Source organism: Leptidea sinapis, chromosome 15 (assembly GCF_905404315.1).
Source record: "Leptidea sinapis chromosome 15, ilLepSina1.1, whole genome shotgun sequence".
In the NCBI taxonomy this organism is placed as follows: domain Eukaryota; kingdom Metazoa; phylum Arthropoda; class Insecta; order Lepidoptera; family Pieridae; genus Leptidea; species Leptidea sinapis.
The window spans coordinates 10,317,626-10,340,962 of record NC_066279.1 but is presented as its reverse complement, the minus strand read 5'-3'; the positions used below and the strand labels follow the sequence as shown (position 1 = coordinate 10,340,962).

Genomic DNA, 23,337 nt, shown 5'->3' with positions numbered 1-23,337 from the left:
GAGACATATGATGTTAAGTCTTATTTGCCCAGTAATTTCATTAGCTACGGCGCCTTCAGACCGAAACACAGTAATGTTTACACATTACTGCTTCACAGCAGAAATACGCGCCGTTGTGGTACCCATAAACTAACCGGCATCCTGTTCAAAGAAGCCTCCCACTGGTGAATGTTCTCTTGTACAAATAGAGACGTCATTACACGAAGTTACAACAAAATAAATATACAAAGCTTATCTACCTTCTCAATAGTAAACGGACAAAGATATTATATAGTAGAACACTTAAGGTAGCGATATAGTCATCATCCAAAGGAAATGCGAACATTAGAATGATTTTTCAAAAATATCATGTCGGGCAATTATCTATCACTTACGTAGATGATATCTGTAAGATCGTTTATTCTCCAGTCCCATAAAAAAGTCTTATTTGATTATCACAAGCAGATTTCCCAAAATAACCGAAGGATATTAAAATCACCTTAACATGGTCAATATCAACTGCCATAGACAAATAAAATTATTGTCTTTTGTTAGTACTAATGCTAAAGCCATGTTGTAACATTTGGCCGTTTTCAATAACCTATCTATTCTTAGTTTGACTTTCTACAGGTAGACAAATCTATCCTTTTACGCTTACTTACATTACAATAACCTTGTCTTCATAAAGCATTGGACTATAATATTTATAATAGACATAATTATGGATAGATAAGATGATAATTAAACGATGATAGCAATGTATCAGTAACTAGAGATACGTTATTGAAAACGGCCGTAAATGTTTATTTCAAACAACACGGTAGGACGAGGTCCATCGTAGAACATGGAAATCTAATCACTCAAAGTTGTACGTTTTGTTAAGCGATTTTATTAATTTATATGAATAACGTAATGATCTTTAATAAAGGGTTAACCACACAGATATACACGCATATTCTACAGGGAGCGGGACAGATTCCGGGACGATTCTCGTTCATTAAAACTAATTGGCCACAGTCACTTCAAAGATTGTAAAGTAAGCAGTTGGTAAATTACAAAGAAAGTCAGCATCTCTTGATTACGACATCCAACGGTCTTTTAATTTGCATTCGACGACCAATGTCTAGTTTTGTTTGAGATTGCTAACGTATTTAGATAATTGCCTTTAGCGACCAAAAATATCTGTACAAAATATTAAATTATTATTTAAAAAAATACAATACATGAATGCATTACTACCTAAATTATTCAACGGTGAAATATAATACCAAATATGTTAATATATGTTTTCTTCTGACTCTACTGGGAGAATCATATTAAATATCATTATTTGACATATAGAGCCTGAATTAAGTTTAATAAACTCTCTCTTTCGTTAAGCTCTACACGATATATCATTTACTAGAAACTAACAATTTGAAAGGAAAAGTAAGAAATATTGGAGAAAAATTATTGAATACGTTATTTTGCGGAAACCCTTTATAATCCAAATGTTGTGATTTTTATTGATGATTGTGCCGCCTGCCAGATTTTGGCGAACATCTACTGAGGATGCCTCGTGTAGAGGCGAAACACGTGTCGAAATGTTTAAATAAAAATATTGGCGAAATTAACACTAAAGAAAACTCGAAACATTTGGATATTGGTAATTAGAATTGGTACATTATAGATTATAAATTGTGTGCTATAAATAACTTAGTATATAATAGACCATAAATATTTCACATAGTATATAAATAGGTACAGATAGTTCACAAATTATGATTGGTAATCACATCATATACATTTCAATCAATTGGATAAACATTAACAATGTTCAAATGGATTATGAGCATTAGAGCCGATTAACAGTCGAGAGCATTCCATCGACCAAGTTAACAGAGTGCCGCCACGCTGTCAATGGTCCAATAACGTTGATGAAGGCAAATGACGCCCTCCTTAACAAATGGCATTATTATACCATCTGTGGTCCACAGTAGTGCCATTCATTGGTGTGTTGCCAAACTATCGAAGCTATTTGACGCGACAATGTTCACACTTTGTTGGAAATTTATGAACCAGGAGTAAATGGTCGGTAATTGAAATCCACTGACAATAAAGAGAACTTTGTAAGCAGTACTTACCTTATTGAGATTTTAAAATAATATATCAATGTGTCCTATACAACCTCACCAATATATTTAACTGATATAATCGGTTATTATATACTTCAGAAGTAAAAACAATCTAAAAGTAGTTGTTTCAAAGACTTAAACCATTGCGAATAATGTAGGTGATATATACCTACTTGTGGCTTTTAAATAAAATACTTTTTAATGTATTAAAACGCGTGTAATTGTAACTGTATTTTTACTTGAGGTTACAATTACACGCGTTGTAATCCAATAAAAAGTATTTTATTTCAATGTGTAACACTCGCTTTAATCAAAGAAAATACTTTATGTACTGCAGGCTTCTATTGGTCATAGCGTGACAAAGTCTGCAATGACGTATAAGATAACAACTTGAATGCAAAAAAAAAGGAATCGACTCCAAAGATATACTGTTTGTAACTTTATAAATTAGAATTAAAGTGAATAACGTTTGATAGCTATGAATGACAGGTAGCCTAAAACTAACAATAAACTAATCGGGACACTTATGTTACTTATTACGTTAATAATAATATATAATCAACCTAAATGATAACTCCCTATAAAAGCCGTGCACAAGATAAACTTACAGTTAGTGTGCTCCAAGTTAAACAAATTTCATAAAAAATGTTCATAAAATAAAAACTACGGGGCCACACTATATTACATTGTCATGGGACAAATGTTAACTATTACACATCAAACTAAAGAAGAATCACGAAAATCGGATGTTAAATCAGCGTAATCAGTGAGCAAACATAAAAAAAAATTACCTATATACAACCTCCACTTTTTTGTAGTCGGTTAACAATAATGTGCAAATAACGCGTGTCGAGCCCTAAGTGATTAGTGATAAAGAAAACAAAATGCATTAGGACGCAGACAATTTGTGCGATGAGTCTCGCAACAACGAGCTTCATTACGCAAAGGTCACCGACCAACGGCCCCGGGATGGCTCAACCTGCGCTCACACACGATACAATCATATACCTAGTTGAGTGGCCGCAATCTGCATGTAAATTTATAGAAGATAATATTATACTTTATGGCAATATTGGAACATTAAAAGCAAGAAGCATCTTCATTACTGGTTTTTTAAATATGCTGAATTGTGATTGGGTAATGAAGTTGCTAGCCGTGGCTACAGCTGTTAGTGTCAAGAACGGTGAAGAGAACTCATTAATAAATAATATTTTTATTGCTAAGAGAAACAGATCTTTGAGACTATTTGTAACATTTCCTAGAAACTAACTCTTAGCTTTAGTTATTGAATTAGACGTTATTTTGCGGAAACCCATTATAATCCAAATTTTGTGATTTTTATTGATGATTGAGTCTCATACCAGCATTTGGAGAGTCAACATCTTCTGAGGATGCCTCGCTTAAAGTCGAAGCACGCGTAGAATTGACTAAAGACAAACCTCAGCGGAATTTTAACTCGATAACAATCCCTGCATTTGGAAAGAAATATTAAAAAAAAATGTATTATACTTTGGTTGTTCTTTTAACGGAGCATGAAGTAAAAATATTAGTAAAACATTTAATAAAATACCTACGCCAAGGCACGCTTATCTAATTTATCCAATAATTTTAAGTTTTATTGGCTATATTTTAAATGATTCCGCTCATCAATAAATGCTATATAGAGCCTTGACAAACTGAATACACTGAGCTCAATACGTGAAAGACATCTCGAACACGGCGAAGGTCATTACCACCTCCCATCACGTTCTTGTCGATGTGTGAAACAAAGAATATAAACGTTCTTAAAGATATTTGAAGAAGTAAGGTGTCACAATTGAATCTATATAAATACAATAATGCTGAGCATTTTCTGTTAAGTTGATATTATAATAAAAAATTCGAATAAACATACCGACATCGTTGTAATCCACTAAGTAGGTTTAATTGTGATAATAAGGGACGAGACGAGCAGGACGTTCAGCTGATGATAATTGATACGCCTTGCCCATTACAATGCAGTGCCGCACAGAATTGTTGAAAAACCCAAAAATTCTGAGCGGCACTACAATTGTGCTCGTCACCTTGAGACATAATATGTAAAGTCTCATTTGCCCAGTAATTTCACTAGATACGGCGATCTTCAAACCGAAACACAGTAATGTTTACACATTACTACTTCACGGCAGAAATAGGCGACGTTGTGATACCCATAATCTATCCGGCATCCTGTGCAAAGGATCCTCCCACTGGTAAGTAAGTTACTCAAATTGATTCAATTTAACAAACTCCAGAGAAGAGGAAATATTAGAAAGGTTTTAATATAAAGTTAAATAAAATAATTTTATTCAAATTCATTAATAACTTAAAACAAGCACAACTTATTACACTGTACCAAATGAATTCCATAACCGAAGCGAAAAGCCGAACTTTCGCTCGGTCAGCTTCGTTCAAATATTATAATGCCCCAGCAAATTATACTCCACTTCGCTTAATTTTGGAAAAGGTCCAAGTGATCTCATAACTCTAAACTATTATCTATGACACTGCACTCTAAAATCTTTGAACTTACCAAAAACTTAGTGAGTCAGTGATATAAACCGCTTACCTGAAAAAAAAATACAAATATAATATTATATAAATACTCATATTGATATAGACACACAATTTACTAAAAGCATAATATAGACAAAGAAAGGTACAGCAAGATAGAAAAGGTAACTCGATAGCTCTTATTTTTTTACTTATTCATTTTCTTTTACTTTTTTTTACTAACTCGTGTAAGTGTTACTTCACTCTCCATATTACATTAAAATTGAAATGATTTGTAAAACGATGATGCTGTCAATGTTAAAAGTGTGGCAATAAGTTTCTTGCCACTTCTTCCCATTAAAGCACAACCTTTTCCGATGTGGTGGTAAATGTAAAAAGAAAAGAAAACTTTTGAAAATCATAAGTGTCATTTCCTTGACCTACATGAATAAAGTGATTTTGATTTGATTTGTTTTAAGCAAATATATTGTTACTGTAACCGATTGACAACTCGTAAGCAGTTAGCCACGCTTGGTATAAACTCCTTAGTATTTTCAATATTAGACCACTAAGGTAACGCACATATTGACAAATTAAAATTGGTCACGCATTCTCGAGCTGCCATGTCGCAAGTCCACAGCGCCATACTTTTCTTCCAAGTAGTAGTGTACAAGAATTTTTTAATAGAGTTTCAGTGTGCCAGTTTCAGTTATGAGCTAGTGGTAGTTATTTGTATTCCGATTTGAAGAAAGTCGTAGCTGGAGATTTTTTTAATGAAAAAAAGGGACGAGACGAGCAGGATGTTCAGCTTATGGTAATTGATACGCCCTGTCCATATCAATGCAGTGTCGCTCAGGATTCTTGAAAAATCTGAAAATTCTGAAAAATCCAAAAATTCTGAGCGGCCCTGCAACTGCGCTCCTCACCTTGAGACATAAGATGTTAAGTCTCATATGCCCAGTAATTTCACTAGCTACGGCGCCCTAGGTCGATGATTAAAATCTTATGTCTCAAGTAATAAGCGCAATAAAATTGCAATACCGCTCACAATTTTAAAAAGTAACAAATTTGAGATCTTTGAAGCTGAAAATTAATCAATGATTTGAACGCTGAATAACTAACTACGCTGTTTCTTCTTTCACACGTAAATATTATTGCCTGATTTTATCTCTATTGCAACGTTTCACGTATCTGCAAGGTCAAGTCTCATCATTATGTGCCTCACAGCAGGAAGTTCGCTCTATGCATCCTCGCTCGTGCAAATACTTTGAATCTAATGGAAGGTCATCAAAAAACTTATTAGAACGGATGACCCTCACTTTAAAAACGATAAAATTATATATTTTGATTATGAAATACTTCGCAACTATTCTAAATTGATTTAGAATTTTCGATAGTCGATACTTATACAAAACGCTTGCTTTGAATATTTTTATTATATAATTATCATGAATAAAAGAACTAGGGCTTTACATAGGTACTGCAGTAAGTATAGTCCGACAATTTCGTGCGCGACCGTCCCACGGGGTGACAGACGGTGGCGGGGTCGGGGTACGTAACACCCCGCTACCCGCTGACATCTTAGTATCTCCTCCCGGCCACCGTCTGTCACCCCGTGGGACGGTCGCGCAACTTGTCGGACTATAGTTGCTCTCAGCGCGCAACATAACACTAAGCAATTAAAGAGTCAATTGTATTTTGACTTCAGCATAGATTTATACGATCTATTTAATTTGTTCCCCATAAACCAGAGCTAATTATGTATATCGAGCAGAATTCATACACCATGTTATGCAATTTGATTCCGAAATATATTCTATAAATTGTTTGCTTTTATATCGCACGCTAGACTATTATTATAAAAATAACCAAAAGCTAAAATAATTGCGATATTTGCGCAATGATAGAGCATTATCACTAAACAAAATCAGTACAATTGAGAGAATTTTATGGAACAATCCAACCAGATGCGTTTATCTCATTAGGCGCGACGCTTCCGATAACAAAACAACGCCACAATTGCCACAGCACATTACGTACATCAAAACAGTTATGCAAACCAAATCAGTGTTTTGAATAGATCTGTGAGAAAATGTATCATTCGTACACGTTATTACTAGGATATTATATACACGCCGCACACATTAGGTGATATTAACAGAAATAAAGTAGAAGTGTTAACTTACAAAAAATAGTTTTGATATTGTTTGCGTTGATAGCACTTTAAATTACCTCCTTCAAAAATCCACGCACCACTTAAGATAAAGATAACTACACCGGCCTGCAAAAGTACAAAATAAAATTCTCTTTGGAGTCCTTTTTATTTCGAAAGTATATCTTGTGAACTTAAAACGTTATCCCAATTTTAAAAGTGTGATACTTACTTTTGAAGGCCAGTGCATTTACAACAGTATTATCGACACCAGTATAATCTCTAAACTGCATAAAGGAAATCAAAAAAAGTTTAAATAATTAATTACTGAAATATATAACTCGTCCTCAACGCTACCACACTAGATGCCTAATAGACATTTTCTATTCAAGCCATCATTGTGAAAGCAACCATCGTCTGTTCAGAGTTCCTTATGGCTAATATCTTTACGATAAAGCTTCGAACACCAACCATTGCCTTGTGCCATTCGCCGCGACTAGAGTAATGTTATTACTTTTCAAACAAAGCGCAACAAACTTAATGATTTTCACAACATGATCGAGTACATGACTGATGATTTCAGAAGAGCATAATATATAAATCTTGCTTATCTTATGTTATGTAAAATTGATTTTTATTATTTATCATAATATTTTTCTCTCTTTGCATATGTTTTTTTTTTATGGAATAGGAGGACAAACGAGCGTACGGGTCACCTGTTGTTAAGTGATCACCGCCACCCACAATCTCTTGCAACACCAGAGGAATCACAGGAGCGTTGCCGGCCTTTAAGGAAGGTGTACGCGCTTTTTTTTAAAGGTACCCCAGTCGTATCGTCCCGGAAACACAGCACAAGGAAGCTCATTCCACAGCTTTGTAGTACGTGGAAGAAAGCTCCTTGAAAACCGCACTGTGGAGGACCGCCACACATCCAGATGGTGGGGATGATATCCTAACTTGTGGCGTGTCGTGCGAAGGTGGAATTCGGCGGCAGGAATCAGGTTAAACAGCTCTTCGGAACACTCCCCGTGATAAATGTGTGGCCGGACCTGCGCTTTGTACAGCGCTAGAATGTGGGCCGGCTTGAAGTATTGCCGTGCTCTATTAATGACGCCCAGTTTCTTTGAAGCCGATTTGGCTTTGCCCTCCAGATGGCCACGAAATTGGCAATCGCTCGAGATTTCGAGACCCAGTATTCCCATACTAGGCGAGGCTTTAAGGGAAGTGTTATCGGTGATATGTATCTTCAATGAAACTGGTATGTTTTTGTATATATTTATTAGTTATTATTGATAGGCTTAAATTATACCATAAAAATTTAAGAAATAATTGGCTCAAACGAGATAAAAAAAATACATAGAATATACAAATTAATTTTTAAAACAACTTTATGAACGATCTAGAACTCTAAACCGCGACCTCTCGCGGTCCGTGCGAGCGCTCTTTCCACTGAGCCAACCGTTCGAGTGACGTATCGTCGATAAATCTTGTATGTCTTGTTCGACTCTCAAGTTGTGCTTCATCTAAAGTGTTGTGAATCCGTAAAGTTATAAGTGTCTCGATTCCAAGCTTGTTTGCACTTTATAGAAATATAATTATAATTGCACTTGTGATTGGGAAATCAAAGAGAACTTTCAGAAAATTTCTGAAGCAGTAAACTGAACTATTAAGTGTGGGATTTTACCATACAAAATTCGATGCGCTCCTAATCTTAACTCAGCGGTCTTATACTAATTAATAACCTGTAACAAAAATCGCAAACACAATCATCGGGTTCGACCACGAAATCGGGTCACGACGCTCCGTGGGAAAGCCATTCACTCATTTCACTTCAAGCAGACTTCATTGTAAACATGTTAACATTATGTCATTATTATTACGTTCAAAGTGTTATTCAGACTGCTTTTTAGAGAGCATTAATTTTTTATTGTTTGTTTCTTTATTTGTTCACTTAAAACGTCTCAACTTTAGCGCTCCCTGCTTTTTATGCGCCAATGAAAAGGAGTTTATGTTTTTTTAATGAGCTGGAGTTTAGTTATGTATTTATGAGGATCACTTGCAGAAACAAAGTAGAAGAGATTAATTTGAAATGGAATTTACATATTTTTTTTCCTTCTGCCTTTTGTGTCAATAAAAGGGTCTAATTTGCGAAGTCAAGCGGAATTGATATTTTTATTATTAACTGCTTTTATGTCTTGAGAAAAATATTTTTGTTGCAAAATAACTAATTCAGCAGTTTCTAGATCCGATAATTTAATAAAATTGTCGCGTGGAAGGCGTTAAACGATTACGAAGGCATTCTTAGAATGTATAGAATCGTGCGAAGTAATTTAATCCAAGTTGATATCCTAAGAGCTATATCATACATTAGTTTTCTTCCACAATTTCTCACAAATTCTTGACTTCCACGACGGTGGCAAAGGTATGGAACATTCTTGTTTCAGAAAGTGTTTCATCATTATTTGGCTTAAATGGTTTTATAGGCCATTCATTTACTGACCGTCGAGCCCATGAAGGACCATTCCACCACAGCTGATTGTCAAGTAATTGCCAAAAATAACAAAAGCTTTAAATTTATGCACTAGAGCAATTAATAAACCAATGACTAGTAAGCAGAAAAATATACTTTCTATGCAATTTGGAGAATTTTCAAATATTCATACAAGAGTTATTAAAATCTAAGGAAGGAGAATTGATAGAAACAACATAAAAATTCCACACAGTCCAAACTAGGGAAGATAGATTCGTTAAAAAGTTCCAATATAAAATAAATTTAAAGTTAAATTCTTATCATGAAGAAGTTTCAATCATAATATATCCCTTCTTTTGATAGGGATAGTTATTGCGAATCGTCACAATTACTACTTGTTCGCGCTTCTTGCAGTATACTCAATACGCAATGTATATGTGCTTGATTTTTCCTCAAATTGCCTCATAAAGTGGCAAAAAAGTGTAATAAACCAAAAAAAAATTTTTTTTCTAGATAATTATGAAGTTGTTGGAAATAACTAATAACTAAATAAATTAAATATAACTAATAATTGAATGTCGTAATGTTTGTATCTACAACTTGGCACCAACTTCTCTTTTTTTTAATCTTTTTATATACATTAACTTACAGCATAATATGAATGTTGGAAGTTGAAACTGTAACGGATAAATTTTTATATGAATAAAATCTTCATAGATACCAACAGATCGTTTTCTCTTCACCAAAATTAGTATTAATTCTATATCCAACAAAAACTAAAATCTACTTATTACCAGATTAATATAAATTCTGTTCGACATTGGATAGTTAAATTGAAATCCTCAAACGCTGTGTTATTACTCAACTTACGTGTAATTACTGATACAATTGTTAGGATCCGATCGCAAATTCCCTCATCTATTCTCCATTGATCGCAAACGGATTCGATTATAGTGTCCAAAGCGTCTCCCGCCTACACAATAATCACAAACAAATAACATCAAATTATATTATAATACAATTAATACTCAGATATTCGGACCTATTGAGTTTCCTAAATGCGATTATTATAGACTTAATAATTCAAATTATTGTAGAGATGAACATTTTAGCCGTGGGGGTGCCGAGTTCATTTTGTAATCCGAACAGTCCTTGACACTTGTGGGTGCAGGTTTATGGGATTTCCTTACAATATACAAATAAGAGGACAAAGACCTCCCCCAAAGATTTTCCACGACGATCGGTCCTGCGCTGCTCTCATCCAACGTATTCCGGCGATCTGTACCTGATCGTTGGTCCTTCTTGTGGGGGGCCTCCCAACACTGCATTCGAGGACTTTACTGACCCAACGGCCATCTGTGCGTCGAACTATGTGGCTTGCCCACTGCCACTTCAGTTTACCTTCACTCCGTTGCCCTCTGAGCGACCATGAGGTTTCCCATAAGACTCATAGTGAGCGACCACGTCTGCGTACCGTAAGTCATCACCGGCAACACACACTGGTTGAAAACCTGCGTCTACAGACACTGTGGTATTTGGGACGAGAAAATTTTACGGAGCTTCCAGAACGCAGCTCATCCAAGTTGGATTCGACGAGCAACCTCTTTTGCGTAATTGGACCTGCCTAACTGGATTGTTTGTTCGTGGTAGACATACTTGTCGACAATTTCGAGAGTACAGTTCCCATATGTTAGTTGCCTTTGTCCAGCAGTGGACGTCTTCCGGTGGTTGATGATACAAATTAAATTTGTAACCAAAATATATGAACGATGCCACTCGGGTTCCATCCGAGCGCTCATCCACTGAGCCAATCGTTCGAGTAACGTATGGTTTATAAACCTTGGTATGTATTGTTCAACTCTCAGAGGAGCGACACCTTGAGAAGAGCTAGGACAGAACCCGAGAGGCCTCGCGTTCGAGTCCCGCATCGTTCATCATCATTCAGTATCACTTTAAAATAACAAATTGTTTCTTACAATGTCAATATCAGCACTCACCTTCATTGCTTCTGTTGGTCTGCCTTTTAAGTCAAAGGACCAATGACCAAAGGTACCAAAAAATCTCATGCGTCAAGACCAAAGTTGTACCTCTGGTGCCCACTTCTACAGCATTCAGGTTAACTGTTAGGTCATACTTGTTTGGTTTTTCATTTATGTGTATCATTTTCATGTATATTGTGTTAATTAATGACAAACGAAAACTGCTTATAAGACTTAGATAAAAGGCATAAAAGGGATAAAAGACATTTATTTTCTCAAAATTGATTCCTTTAGAATTATTTTTGATGTCATTTCTAATATGCTAGATCCTTCAATCGCTTCGGAAACAAATGGCGCTCTGAGAGAGAAGAAATGGCCCAAGAAACTCTCCCAGTAGGTATTCTTTTTTTGCGTTCTTTGTCATAAAAATACACAATATTTTTAGTAAAAAGAGCAATAAGAGAGATTATATTATATATGAGAAATAATTTATAATATACGTCTAAATAAGCCTTTGCTATCAGGCAACGAATGACAACAGGCCAGGTTTATTACTTGTGAGTGCATGACAAACTACGGCTTACACTCGCGATATGTATGTCACTTTATTTTAGTGTCCGCGCGTTGCTGAAAATAGAGGTTAACAATTCGCCGCTATTTTTTTGACGTGTTCAAAGCTGTCACAGTCTATCTACACGTAAAATTTATATTAATTGTAAAATATAAGCAGCATATTTTTTCTTTATATATCTAAAATATTTAGATAAGTTTTTTTTTTTCATAATTTTATTACTAAGATTCAGATCTGAATATTATTATGTTAAAATTAATTACATGGAAAATAAAAATGTATGTTGTTTTTGGTGTTACCTGCATTCCAATGGTTACATTAATATACGTTTTACCTAAGGTGGTCGCATTAATGACGTAATTAAAATAGAAAATTAAACAATTCATGAATAGCTCGAGCAATGTTAGTCAACCTTGGGTAATTATATTGTGATGAACATTACGATACGGTGTTATGCAAACAATATGCCTTGTTGAATATATCAACACAGTTACATGAGTTTATGTATTTTGTTTAAGTGAAATGTTCCTAAGGCCCGCTGTGCACTTAATTTCGCCAAAAGAGACTGAACTACCACGGATTTGTAACGCTCGTTTCAATGAAGTCAATGAAGCCATTTGACCGCATACTACGAAGAGCGGCTCGAATCATCGACGATCAAGTAATTGGCTTGATTCTTTGGCATTGCGGGTTGATTCCAGCGGCCGAATTCCACCACCGGACATTACGTGCAAAGTACCACCCGCAGCACGTTGACGTCTGGCATTCCACAATCGCGGGTTTGGCAAGAAATTTCTATGCTAGCACAGCCACTTTGTGGAATCAATTACCGGCTGCGGTTTTTCCGAACAGTTACCGGACGACTTAGGGACCTTCAAGAAAAAAGCATACCTTAAAGGCCGGCAAGGCATTTCTTGACACCTGTTGTTGCGGATGTCCATGGGCGGTTGTCTCACCTCCCCCATCTCGTGAGCCTCTTGACCGTTTGCCCCCTCTTATATAAAAAAAAGTCAGCTTCAGCCGACTAAGGGAACACAAGCAGTAAGAGCAAAATTTACCAGAGTAATTTATACACAATTAAAAATTGTAGTTCTTGGTATTTTTAACTTCATCTTGATTTTAAAGTTTTCATCTCGGTTGCGTGTTCCGTTTTATACATATGATTTATTTTATTATGAAAGGGCATAAAGGCATAAAAGGCATTTATTTTCTCAAAATTGATTCCTTTAGAATTATTTTGGATGTCATTTCTAATAACTAGTAGATACTACTATGACACACATTTTCCCATATTTTATCACGTTTGGCTTTCTATTATTTTTATTTGGAGTGGGTTTATTACTACTATTTATCAAGTCCTAATGAAACCTAGTAAAACCGCGGGCAAAATTTAACTGTTGTGTTCGCTACTCATACTTATAACTCGTAGTCAATCCCTGCCGTATTTACTTACGAACCACAGTATCTTATTAACGCGAGTATTACAAACAGCACCTGTGAGCAGGTTACTCACCAAGGATGGTGTTACGCTTTTGTAATAGTTTGCTGCAATCGCACAGGAGATACAGAGTTGTTTCATCCGTCTCATGGCAAAATCTGAAAGTTTTTTTTCGTTTTTGGTTCCATCACGCTGAGGTGGCTGTTTAAGCGATAGTGCCCAGTTAGTGTTCTGATAAGCTATCTCAGGTTTTTCCTACAGCTTCATTCACGCTTCTGGAATAGTCTAAGCCTGTTAAGTTGCCCCAGCGTTCAATTACTTCTTGATGAAATTGGTTCCTCAGGGTGTGTTGAATGGCGCTCTTAGGCAGTCCATAAATAGGCTCCGGACCATATTGGACTACTTTTGCTCTTGCGAGCTTATTGGCCATTTTATTGCCTGTGATTTCGGCATTCTCTAGGACCCATATAAGAATCACTCTTCTCACCGCAGTTTTTGACTAATTTTGACGCTGACGTGTGGGTTAGCTGTAGTCAAAAAGTGATCAATCAATTATATAATTTTCGATGATCCGAAACAATAGGTGGATGTAGGGATCACTTGGTTGTTAGTGGTCATAATTATAGCACGCAAAGTCATCATTATCGTACTACCAAACGATTTTTTGCTTTACGTTTGAGACAAATACATATATAAGAGGCGCAAAATGAAATTCGTTCTGATATCTAAACTAATTATACCATAGATTACATTTTAGATTAGGCGTATTATGATACATATAAAGATGCAAATTATTGCTCCATACTGGGATACTAAACAAGAACAGCTTGAAACTACGCAATGGTTTACGTCCTCACAAAGACATTTATCAGATTTGCGTGAAAGAAGTAACTGTTAAAGCACAGCTGATGGTTCAGATATGGTGAGGTGGAAACGCAACGATATTATTATGGGCATGGGTTACAAAATGCGCTGCTCTGTTGTTTTGGTAAAGTTTCTTCTTAAAGAATTTTTCAATATGTAATTTAATGTAGGACAGAAAAAAACAGCTTCACAAAGATTAGCGACAAACCTAACAAACTAAATTGTTATGTATATTTGAGCCAATGGAAAATACTCTTTTGATTGAAAACAGAGGCCGTTGAGTTTCTTGTATGTTCTTCTCACGAGCTCTACTTTTTCCGAAAATATAAATTTTCATGATAAATTCAGTTAACTAAAAGAAATATTTATAGTGACGATTGAAAAGCGCTCAGTTCAAGCTAATTGAATAGTTTATTTGACTTTGATTATTGACAAAGAACTTAAGGCAAAGCTTAATTGATTGATTTGTTAATTATTTTTTTTAGTAGTCAATAATTATAATACCTTAAATTGATATTTGCATTCATTTGATAGTTATTTAGTTATGATATTAATACCTTATATGATATTATAGTAAAAGATAAATACTAACTACATATATGTTAAGTATATATATGTTATACTTACTTACATATATTTACAATGTTGTAAAAGGTTCAAAAGCTGGATCAAGAGCTGTGATTAACTGTCGAAGTTATTTAATGAACCTTGGTGTATTTAACACTAATTCAAAATCAAATATTTTTATTCAAAATAGGATTCAAAATCACGTATTGAACGTCAAAAACTACCACCCATTCAAAATAGACTGCCTCAAACCTGAGAAGAACGGGCGCAAGAAACTCAGCAGGCTTTTTAAATAAAAATATGGATTACAATGTAATATCGTATATATTACAAATAAAATAAACAGATATAATTAAAGAGCCTGAGGGTGTTCGCTTCATTCCCAGTCTGTCGTATCAAGACCATCCAATACGAAGGTTAAATACATCTTCGACAATATTGGTGAATACATTCCCACTTTTAGTGTGCTCTTAAAATACAAAATCGATGAAACATAATAAATAGGCATTTCTATCGTAGAATAGTCTCCTCATTATTATTCATCGGTATAAGAATAGGGCACGACGTCTACAATGCTGACTTTGCTTTTTTATTAACTCAACGACAATTTCGATTTCACGCTCACTGATCGCGCATCTTTAAAAAATATAACGTACCGTAAACTGGGCTTTTTGATAGCGTACAAAATTAGGAGTACGATGATGAGAAATATAATAGGAAAGCCTGAATCTTATAATGACAATTACTTAAAAGTAATAAAAAACCCTCTAATAATGAACGAACGAAATAAATCCTAACACAAAAGATGAATCTTCCTTAATTAAGGGTGATATTTTACCGGAAAACCACACCACGAATCCAGTCGCACCTCCGTGGTGTCCGTAAGCTACCAGACACCATACAGACACCAGAGTCATGACGCATCCGAGCTAGTCCCTATAGAGCTGTATACATTTTGTTGGTACCGGTGACTGGTTGCGCCACCGTGGTGTCATGGTGAAATATACCCGAAAAACAAGAAATTTATAAGATTATAACCACAACTTTTACTACATGAAAATGCTTTGAGAGGTAGTTGCAGAGTGAAAGGAAAAACATGCTGTGCAAAGCTTATTTAATAATATTAGCTTTTTTTTTATTATTCCGTTTACACATATTTAATTTTATTAATATTTAATTCTTATTATCGTATTACTTAAGACAACCCAGCTTACTGAGCTAGAGATCCCTGGTTTGAATCATGGCAGGTGCAAATAAAGTATGTTTTAGTATATAGGTATAGCAGTGTTCCCCAAAAGTGGGACCGATTATCTGGTGAGCATTGCGGGAATAGGTTGAAAGCGGGCAGCGCGGTATTGATTGTCGTGGAGATCTTTAGAGAAGGCCTTTGTGCAGCAGTGGATGTGTTTCAGCTGAAACGTAGATGTATATTGTATTAAATTAATCAGTTGTACCCATGTATGTCAAGTTTAGGGCTAGATAATTTAAAATAAATAAAAAAGTGTATCGACGTTATTATTAATACACGCCACCCTTTCTTTTTTCAAATTGCAGATATCATTCAAACTCGATAAGCTCGTAAACCGATACCGCTCCATATCCACTGAACAACAAGGTTCGCTGATACGACAAATTAACATAAATCCCGTTGAAACCGTAAAAATGACACGCTACATTCAGGCCACACGACAGACTGGTCGGCTCTACTACAAAGCAACAAGATAAAATTACTTATAGGGCATCGATACTTGCTCGGGATAATAGTTCATATCAATTTCTTTGATTAACACATTTACAATTACATAAACTTATAATGCCTACTATTCGGCTAGGTCGAGTTAGTAAGTATTTTGTGGGGCGATGTATATGCTTTTACAACAAGATCCCAGAAAATGTTCAAAACAAAAGTATTGCGTTATTCAAAAGAATTGTTAAAAAACGTTTGTGTGGTAAAGGTTACTATAACATAATTAATGATTGTCTTAATGATACCACAGATTGGAAATGGATCGACCGCCCTCAGGCTATTAAATAATAAGTTTAATTGTACAATATTACATTGTAAACATATTTTTTTGATGAGGAAAAAAAGCCCGCTGAGTTTTTTGCGCCCATTCTTCTCAGGTTTTGGAATGGGTGGTAGTTCTTGACTTTCAATAAGTGATGTCACATATTATCTATACATATAAATAAAATTGGAGTGTCTGTTTGTAATATTGACATAACTATTTTTTTACTACATGTATATATAAATATATATACACCAAATTAACATTTTTTACAATTTTTGTCTGTCTGTTTGTCTGTTTGTTCCGGCTAATCTCCGAAATGGGTGGAGCGATATTGACGGAACTTTGATTGGCAGGTAGCTGATGTAATAAGAAGTAATTTAGGCTACGTTTATTTTAGAAAAATTCTTTTGTTTTAGAAAAATAAAGTAATGTTGCGATGTCCAAGAAACGGTCTAACTCTAAGAATAATTTATATGGCAAAACGAATGAAATTTATTTGAATAAAAATATTTGAATTTGAATATCATACATGTCTCAAAAATACTTTTTATATCAGAGTGTGATATATTTTGAGTAACCATGCGTACTGCAAAGTATGAAAACGTTTGACAAGCACCCACTGCGATCCTATTCAGCTACGTACCACTGTTTTTTTCGGATTTCGAATTCGTTCGTTAATTCTATTCTTTATAAAATCGGCAAAGCTTTGGAGTTACAGGGGATTCCGATGTGACTACCCATCATCGGTAAAAGAAATAACATTTTGAGTATGGGCAGTGGTGATCACCTACCATCAGGTGCCCGTTTGTTCGTTTGTCCCTCTCTTCAAAAAAAATCTCATATTAAGATTTAGTTCGACAATTTTTGTAATGCATCTGCCTCCAGTTTTTAAAAACTGGGTTAACTTAAACATTTAATTTTTAAGTTACTGAAGGTTTAACCGAAAGCTTTTAATATCTGAATTTTTTTTGGAAGTTTTCTCCTGAAGTGTTTTTCCACAATTCTATTTATGCTAATATTTGTAATGGTTAAATGTAAACAAATAATTTAGGTACGGATATCAAAAATATTTTCTATTATTATATTACATATTTACTTCAACAAACAATATATTATACTCCGTCGGTACAAATATTAAACAGCAAGTCTTAGTTTTGTGCATAGTGTAAGTAATTATAGAAATATCTTCATGATAAAAATAAACTTCACTTAGATCTTTTGTAACGATAATGCACTAAAGGTGTATATATAAGTTACAACAAACAGATAAAAATAGTTCTTAACATTGGGTGGCTTCCAGTTATTAATTTAATTCCTGTCACAGCCGATGCACCCTCGGAACTTTCATAACGGTCGCTCGTTGAACTTTACACTAAGACTTCCGCACTCTCATTTCATGGGACACAAACTGAAATTTCTCTAAAGAAAATTTCCGCTCCGGCAATCTCAAATGAGCATAATTTTTGTTTTAAAAGTTCCTTTTTCATTTGTGTCTCTACATTTATTATAACGAATATCATGTTAATTCTGCTCAGCTTGAACAGACTGCTCAGCTTCAACTAGGGTCGGACCCCACTGATGACCAAAAGAACTGGTTTCAGCAATTTACATTTTGATCCATCCATTCATTCTATTTCAGCCGGAAGACATCCACTTTATTATGGAAAAGGAGGACAAACAAGCATACGGGTCACCTAGTGTTAAGTGATCACCGCCACCCACATTCTCTTGCAACACCAGAGGAATCACACAGCCGGCCTTTAAGGAAGGTGTACGCGATTTTTTTTGAAGGTACACCTAGTCATGTCATATCGTCCCGGGAACATCGCACAAGGAAGTTCATTCCACAGCTTTGTAGGACCGCCACACATCCAGATGGTAGGGCTGATATTCTTACTTGTTGCGGCAGGAATCAGGTGAAACACCTCTTCGGAACATTCCCCGTGATATATGTGATGGAAGACACACAATGAAGCAACGCATAGTGATCCTGCCGTTCACAGAGCACTGGGTCCCTGTCAAGTCGAGCTGGTCTGCGTCGCACGGGGTCAAATGGATCGAGCTGAAACTGGGGTGCACCAGATCAGAGATGACAGCAATACTCCATGTGTTGCCGGACCTGCGCTTTGTAGAGCGCTAGAATGTGGGCCGGAGCCTTGAATGACGGCCAGCTTCTTCGAAGCTGATATATAGCTTCGCCCTCCAGATGTCCACGTAATTGGCAATCGGGATTTCAAGACCCAGTATTCCGAAACTATGCGAGGCTTTAAGGGAAGTGTTATCGAAGAGCGGCGCTACGACAAATGGGGAGTTTTTCTTAGTGGTAAACGCACAAACTTGAGTCTTCTGGGGGTTAAATTGGACAAGGTTCGAACCCCAAAGCCGACAAAGGGTTTTTGTGTTACATTATATTTTTATTTTATGAACAAGCATAAAATAATATAAAGATTTCTTTTTTTTTTTCTTTCGATTCTTATGCCGATTTTAATATGTTATTTTATGAAAAAAGTTTCAATTGCATCGTGGTTTCATTAAACCACACAATTAGTTTTTTTTTATATCATTATAATCTCTATTATTGACCTCTCTGCTTAAGAAACAACATCACATTCAGATCAAATAACCTGTTAAATATTAGAAAAGTCGCTCCATAAATAAAAGATAATGACTCAACTTTGACCGCCAAGACCAAAGACCGACGAATCAGACACTTAAACATTAATAAATTCGAAGTGAAAATAAAACAAAATTTCTACATAATTTAATTCGTCTTCTTTAAGCACTTTCACCTGTTATTAATGTTTCGGTCATAGATATGGATTTAATTAAATCATAAAATGGTAATAGTTCCTATGTTACTATTTAATTTACATAAACTCAAGACATTAGAAACTTATGATGCGTCTTCATTGCTAGACCCCGTCACATTCGATTGAATCATATTTTTGGGATTACAGTTTCCTTACTACGAAACAAACATCATAGTTATTCTTATACTTATTGAACAAATAGATACTTTTTACAAAAGTTATCATGAAAATTCTCTGTATAGAGAATAAAAGCACATTCGTTTTTCCTATAGAGACATAGCCAACACAGAATGGAAAGAAGTATACTCAATACGTAATAATAAAAAGTAATATCTATTATATATGTAAGAGATTTCAACTTATGGATTGACTCATCACGATATCTCTGGAACCATAAGGCTAGACTTAAAATTTGGTATAATATTCCTTTCGCCGAGTAGTTTGGCTATGAACGGATTTTACGAGATCCACCTGCAAGAGTTTTTTTATTATTAACAGAACAACGTCTACCGAGTCATCTAGTTTAATTTCCAATAAAGAGAAATAAAATTAGACAGCCTTGAAGATATGAAGATTTTATTAAGAAGATGGCGAACGAGTTGGATGAGGAAGGCAAGGGTTCGATCTTTATGAAGAACTCTTGAGGAGGCCTATAGAGCAAGTTAATCAGGAAACCGGTGTCTAATACGAGCATTATGACATATTTTTATTTACCTAAACAAAATATAACAGTTTAAGGTACAATGACTGCTAAAATTTTGCTACGAAAATACTTTCTATTAGTACATACAACAGTAAGCCAATGATATTCAACTGTAACAGTTATCATGCTATGGATACACTGAATAATAATCCATTTGTTAATGCAAATGTATTACCTAACCAAATATACTGCATTAAAAATCAACACCAAACTTAATATGCTGCAGTTTGAATACACATTAAGCGGCTTAAATAAAGGTCTTGATTTTACGAGTATGTTCTGTGATTGCAATTTATATCGAACACAATATTTTGAATTAGGAGGTATTTTTTAGGATTTCGATTAAAACTGATTACTTAAATTGTGTATCAACATTAAATATTAAAAATAAACTATTCATACATGTTCTTATTTAACCGAGCTCAAAAAAATATGTTTGTTAGTTTGTGCATGCTAACGAACATAACAGGAACGCTTGAAACTTTTTGTTGCTACTAATGTATAAAAACCGCATTGGATTTTTGCTGGTGTAATGTGGCAAGCTCTCTATAACATTTTGTATTTATTTCACCCCAGTCAGTACTCAAAAATTAGGTTAAATGAATACAATTTATAGATATCATCTATCTTTCTCCTTTCCTAGAACCATATGGAGTGACTTCGAAGAGTCTAGTAGAGTTAATTATTATAAATCCATTAAAAACGGATACCATCTTATATAGATTAGACCCAAGAGGATGTGATGCACTTCAACATGGCAAGGAAAACCAAGATCAACCAACAAATTTTAAAGGGTTTCCTGGACCCCATCGAAGCTATATCGGAACCCAGTACTTTCCCGTATCCGAAGAAAGACAACTCAGAGAGGAAAAAAGCTGGTGATGATGATGAAGAATTTTCAAAAGAACAGAAGGAAAGTCAAAAAAATTAGGAAAGAAGTTCAAATGTTCTGTGCACAACGAGACAATAAGGACGCCCAAATTCATCTGGCATTCATGCAAGAAGAAAGGAAATAGGTTCCAAGAGCGGTGAATTGAATCGCGGTGGAGGTCCCACTAACAAACCGAAACCCTGGCTACTGAGCAAGCATACCGACTTTGATCTACTATAATAATTAATAATAATACATCACCAATTGTTGATTCAAACCCTCCCACTTAATGACCAATAAATGTGTCTGACTACAACAATATCAAGTCAAACATATCAGGTTGATTATGATTGAAGCGTGTATCGTATTGTACAACACACGAGCATTTATGTAAGTAATGGAACGTTTAGCAATTGAAACGTAAACGATTCTATTTACAATTATAAATCACTTAGATAATTATTAAATACCATTTAAGGCTCCTCCTACACGTAGTATAATAGCCGTTGTTAATAAATAAAGATTTTAAATGTTGTAGACGTATTTTTAACCGACTTCAAAAAAGGAGGAGGTTCTCAATTCGTCGGTATGGTTTGTTACCTAAAACTTCTTTACCTAAACTTTAACATTCGACTGGGTCAACTGAATTTGATAATTCATTTTTTTATTTGAAAGCTGGTGCTTCCCGCGTGGTCCTATTTTAATTTGGTCTAGATCTGGTATTCATGAGAAAAGCATAAAAGTCTTATATTTGCTATATGTACGTGGGCGACAAATGGACGAATAACTCAATATCGCGACTTCGATGATTCTTTTTGTATCGGAAATTATATACTTCAAAGGTAGTTTGAAGAGAGTTTGGTTCGGAAATGTTTTTGGGATCCATGACAAAGTAACGGAACTCTTCAATAGTTAGGAGCAAATTAACGATACTCGGCCGAATCTTTTTTATGCTAGCCGCATATTTGAGCACCTACCGTAACGTTGATATGGTCAAGTAATTGTCGTTATCGAATATGATGGTTCAATGGAACTATTTAACAACTTACAGTAACGATGCAATCGATGGCAAAATAAGCTATCTGTAATAAAATTGCAATACGCTTACGTCTATTGCTGCATTGCAAAATTTAGTACATCTACATGTATTTAGACAAATTATTAGTAAGTGTACATCTCATTCACTAAAAATAAAAAATAAATTAACAAACAATTACTAACTAGTGACAATTATTTCTTTTTTTGGAGTCGGTCAGATGCGCTTGTGTCGCACGCGCAACGAGCGGGGCGGGAGGACACGGATTTCAAAAATAAAAATTATTGTAACTAGCATTAGATTAATTAAATCGTATAAAAATATGCATTTTTTTTTACTTTTTAGTGCATATTAAATCTATTATATATAATAATCTATAGTTTTGGAATAGTGTTTTTGAACTTGGTTGTTTTTTGTAATTTTTTTTATATATATATTTGTACCTTAAGTATATATTATGCTAAAAGTCTATTTTTATTAAATATGATGAAACGAGTATAAGAATATTACACAGCGTTCTCGAAACACAAAATTCTCAGCGGCATTAATTCGAGACATAAGATATTAAACTATGCTCAGAAATTGCACGGCGCCACTATGGCTACCGTCTTGGTACTGGTACAATATTGTTTGCTACTCTTTTGAAATTGTAAAATCTTAGTGCACCATAACATTTTTCATTTGTGGCGAAGTACTCACATTATAAATTAATTAAAAAGTTATCATTACTAAACGCCACGACTTTTTATACACTACTAAAAACTTATAATCATACATTCCAAATAAAATTCAAGTTCAAATAAATATTGTATACTTAATACCTATTGAGATTATTGGTTACAAAACAAGCGCGCTATTTTATGTAAATTGTCGATCTCGACGCGGCGATACATCAAAATGTCGTATAATTTTTTATTTTCCATAAATAACACGAAGGAAGATGCTTCTAGATAAATTACGTAAGGGGTCAAATTCTGACATTTCGAATTTTATGTCACGAGACACAAATCTAATCTCGTTCCTTGATACATTAGTTTGATTAATTTACGAAATTCTGAATATTAATTATGTTTGATTGGATATATCACATGATGATACGACTCCAAATTAATAGCAGAATTATGTATAAATCTTTTGACATTTATATTTCAAAGAATAGTATCATTACTAGGCCACGAATGAATATTTTATTTAATTGAGCTCATACAATTATTATACTTAGATGTATTGATTGTATTATTACCTAGAGGTCATCATTCG

General features: G+C 34.7%; 1 protein-coding gene across 5 annotated transcripts in view; it reads right to left on the bottom strand.

Annotated features, from left to right (window-relative positions):
• LOC126968463 (putative polypeptide N-acetylgalactosaminyltransferase 9) overlaps window positions 1-23,337 on the bottom strand; it is a 173,278-nt gene that overhangs the window by 96,124 nt on the left and 53,817 nt on the right. Inside the window, exon 3 of one of the 5 annotated variants that reach the window (XM_050813515.1) lies at window positions 4,645-4,680. The exons of the other annotated variants lie outside the window; for them this stretch is intronic. The gene's annotated coding sequence lies outside the window, so the exon portion shown is untranslated. The remainder of the gene's footprint in view (window positions 1-4,644; window positions 4,681-23,337) is intronic. 5 annotated transcript variants of the gene reach the window in all.